General features: G+C 35.7%; 1 pseudogene; it reads right to left on the bottom strand.

Annotated features, from left to right (window-relative positions):
- Positions 1–2,697: 2,697 nt before the first annotated feature.
- On the bottom strand, positions 2,698–2,806 carry LOC141545260 (U6atac minor spliceosomal RNA; annotated as a pseudogene).
- Positions 2,807–4,397: the final 1,591 nt, after the last annotated feature.

Below are 4,397 nucleotides of genomic sequence, written 5' to 3'. Positions count from 1 at the left end.
TTGCTATGCCTTCTTTGTAAATATGCCTGTGGGAAATGAAAGAAAAATAGCTTATTGATATTGATTTGGAGAAAGACATCAATTGGTTAAATGATAGAGGTTTAGGACAGATCATTTTAGAAGGAAGGAAACAGACATTTATTAAGTACCTCTTATGTGCCAGACACTTTACAAATATTATCTCATTTGTTTTTCAGAAACAACATTGGGACATAGGTTCTATAATTGTTACCATTTTATAGATGAGGAAACTGAAAGAGAAATTGGTTAAATGGCTGACCCAGGCTCATAAGGATGGGAAGTATATAAAGCCAGATTTGAACTTCCAGACCTGAAATCTAGTACTATATCCACAGTGGCACCTAACTTTCTTTCGATATCACAAAACTTCAGGTTAACTCTAGAAACCTAGTGGAAGAACCAGTAGTTGTCTACTGGAGACTTAATCTTTTCATCAAGTTCAATTAGTAGAATGAGCCTAGAACCTCCTTTATATTGCTATTAATAAGAGTGTACTTAATCTGTCACAGAGAAACAGAATTTGAGAATTAGAAGGGGCCTTCAAATACATTTAATCTCAACTAACATACAAGATACAAAACTAAAGACCATTTGATCACTGTTCTGGCCAAGATCCAGCTCAGCCTCCCTTTTGGGAACTTTGATTTCCAAACACTAGCCATAGAACTAAGCTAGAACAAGTTAGAACCAACTCATGGCAATGATTCTTTCTTACCTATAGGTGTCTTTAGGGCTTTTTTTCCCAGGCATTTTTCAGGTGTTCCCTGTCTCTATTAAACCTCCTTCTTGCACAGGGTGTTAGTATAATGTGGCAAACAGCATTCCCCAGAGATAGTGTTTCTGGATAAAAATTCAATCAAGATCCCATCCCTCCTCCCACCAGCCCTGAATGTAAGAGTAAAAAAAAATCAGTCCTAAAAGCTATCATGACTGTTCTAGGCTGAAATGACAATGTAAATACTACAACAGGAGCTCCTGTCAGAATCTAGCTGGACACATTTGGATGGTCCTTGTAGTTGAGGCTGGAGGAAGGGCAGACAGAGAGAGGCTTGTTCAAATATTTATGAGGGAGAATTTAGCTTATATCATCTAGAAGCGAAAAAGCTAGACAGTCCTTTTATAAAATGGTAGATGACAGATCTAGCAGACTATTTCTCTCCTTTTTCTCCTTCTCCCTTTTCTCCTTTCAGGAGTTGGCATATAGAAGGGTGTCATGAAGGGATAATTACCTTGTCGGCACCAGGTCTCCAGATAGTTACTGTGACATTTCAGAATCCAAAAGTACAATCTGTGTTATGATTAGCTAAGAAGAAAAGTCAAAACCATCTGACTGTATAGAGTTCCAACAATTCCACTCTGGCCCCAAGGGACGTTATGACCAGAGGAGTTTTATTTCTGGAACCATAAAGTGAGGAAATCACAAAATAGTGCTCCGTATTATATCTACATTTCCTCGTGTCCCTTTCAAGGTCTTCCTTAATATGGTGCCAACTTGCTTATCCAATTGAATCTTTTACTAAAACCTATCACTCAGTTTCTATTTCAATCAGGCTGATTTCCTGCCTGTGCCAGGAAAATCACCAGGAATATTTTTTTTTTCTCTCTCTCTCTCTGTCTTTGTCTTCTCGCTCAAAATGTTCTTGCCTTCTAATTTCAACTTTTTTTTTTCAAATCTGATCCATTCTTTAAAGTCCAGTTCCTTTAATGACACCAGTCCCCAAAAGCCTCTCTTTGCTTTCAATTCTTATAGTCATTGGCATGTGGTTTGATGGCTAACTATATGCAGGTAGGCCTCATTATCCAAATATTCATTATTTCACTCCTTGTCATTTCAAGTTTTCATTTTTTTTTTGTCTGGATTTATGGTATTATTGGGTTCAGGGAAATACTCTCTCTGAGGAAATTCCCTTTATCAAGCAGCTCATAGTTCTTTTTCTTTTTAATTTATTTTTATTTGAAAAAAGAGTAAGAAAAAAATAAACACAAAATAAAATGAAGCAAAAGAAAAGAGAATATTGTCATGTGTCCAGCAGAGCATCAAGAAGGATTAAAAATACATAACAACAAATTACCAGATCAAGAAAGTATATATATATATATATATATATATATATATATATATATATATATATATATATATACATATATATATATATATACATATATATACATACATATATATGTATGTATATACATATATATGTATATATATATATATAAAATGAAGAAGAAATTATATTCATGTTCATTTTTTATTTACTTTCATATAAACTATTCTTTATTTACTTTATTTTCTTCATTCTTTCCCCCCCTTTCATCCTCCCCATCATCCCCAAGCAAGCAGCAGTTAAATATAAAAATATATATACATATGTAGATATATACATACATACACACACTCCATGTCTTTTCTATCCCTTATTCTTTAATTAAATTCTGCTCTATAATTTGCCTTGCTATTACTTAACCTCCCCCCACCAATGGATCCCTCCCTTATCTTTTTCTCTCATTCTTTGCTTCCCCGTCCTCCCATTCTCCCCCTTGTTTCTTTATAGATTTTGGAAGGTGATATATCCTTCACAGTGCATAGTTCTTAAAGAGGGACTTGATGCTATGTGTCAGCTGTGGGACTTGAATCCATGTTTTCCTGGTTCTGAGACCTGCTCTCTAGCTGTGAAATCATGCTGGTTAGATGTACAGGGTATGTGGCAATGCCTTAACCATATATGTGTTGTAAAGGCCTCAAGAACCTCTTCCATTCTCATCAAGGAGAGTGCTAACCTTCAATATCTGGCCATCAGAACCATCTGGCTCTGGAGGGGAAAGTGAGGCAGGGGACCTTGCACAGCCTCCCTCACTGAAATCCATTTTACATGCACGTCATACCTCCCTGATGTCCTGTTCCTCTTTAAGTACAAAGAAGAAACAACAACAATGAAATCATGCTACCTCCTTATGGATAGTATAGGCAAAAAAAGTCCCAAAGTAAAAATATTCACTACTGAAATGACCACATATAAAATTAGTTTCCATCTAAACGCTAGCATCCACCCCTCCCATACCTCTTCCATTTTAATTTGTTAATCTCCTAGATTTTTGGTAAGTGCTTCAAAAGAGAATGATTTAAATATCAGAGGATTAAGAGAGCCCCTTAAGAAAAATGATGAAGCCCTTAAAGATTTTTTGCAACAATGACTCTTTTTATGATCTTGCTGCAAAAGTCAGACATCAAGTGAAAGTTGTTGCATCATGCTATCATACAATTGGTTGGTGAAATTATGCAAAAATATCCCCAATCAACACTTGATTCATTCTTTATTCATCTTGAGAGTCAGTGCATTGTTGCAATTATAATGTAAACTTTGTTATAAAATCAAACACATTTTTTTTTTATTATTAGTTTCACTTCCCCCCCCCCCCAAAAAAAAAGCTCCAATTAACTCTTTTCTCCATCCTTGTTATCATGAAATGTACATTTTCATTTCAAATAGGTTCACTTTGTGGCATTTTTTATAGTACCGATTTCCATAAGATAACAAGACTCAGAGATGCAAGCTGGCCAATCAGAAACCAGAAGAAATAGCGTGAAATCACCACAGGACATCAGCAGTCTGAATGGGTTAGATGTGTGATTTGCTTTGATGACACAGATGCATAGTATGTGCTCCTCAAGAATATTCCCTGGGCAGGCCCCTGTATGTTATCTCTCTCATTTGTAGAATTAGAAATCCATAGAGGTATCCCTCATAGATTGATGGGAAATCCTTTCTTTTTATTTTATTTTCTGTGTCCTTTGATTATATATCTTTTGTGTGGCTTATGACTAGCTACTAGGGGTAAACATGTTGTGGGGGTTCATGAGCTATGGTTTTAAGTAATTATTGAGAACAGAGTACATCAAACCTGGGATAAATTTTCTTGGTACCTACATATGAAGGGAAGGGTGCTACAAGTATTACCAATGTTTTATGTTAATGTTTATTTATTTGGGGCAGTGAGGCATTATAGTGAACTGTAGTGGATTATAGTTAGTTTGAAATCAAAAATATGTTCAGACCCTGACATATAAATTATTAACTATGTGGTCTTGGATAAATCATTTTAACTCCCTCTGTCCCAGTTTCCTCACATGTAAAATGAGCAGTCTGGACTTATTTACCTCAAAGGTCCTTCCCAGCCCTAAAATCATGTTTAGGTAGGTTGTTAGTTCTTTTTCTTTTTTTCTTTCTTTTTTTTTTTTTTTTTTTTTTTTTTTGAGGCTGGGGTTAAGTGACTTGCCCAGGGTCACACAGCTAGGAAGTGTTAAATGTCTGAGACCAGATTTGAACTCCAGTCCTCCTGAATTCAGGGCTGGTGCTCTATCCACTGCACCACCT

The sequence above is a fragment of the Sminthopsis crassicaudata genome, chromosome 5 (genome assembly GCF_048593235.1).
Source record: "Sminthopsis crassicaudata isolate SCR6 chromosome 5, ASM4859323v1, whole genome shotgun sequence".
Classification (NCBI taxonomy): domain Eukaryota; kingdom Metazoa; phylum Chordata; class Mammalia; order Dasyuromorphia; family Dasyuridae; genus Sminthopsis; species Sminthopsis crassicaudata.
The sequence above is the reverse complement of the archived record's forward strand: the minus strand, read 5'-3'. Positions and strand labels throughout refer to the sequence as shown.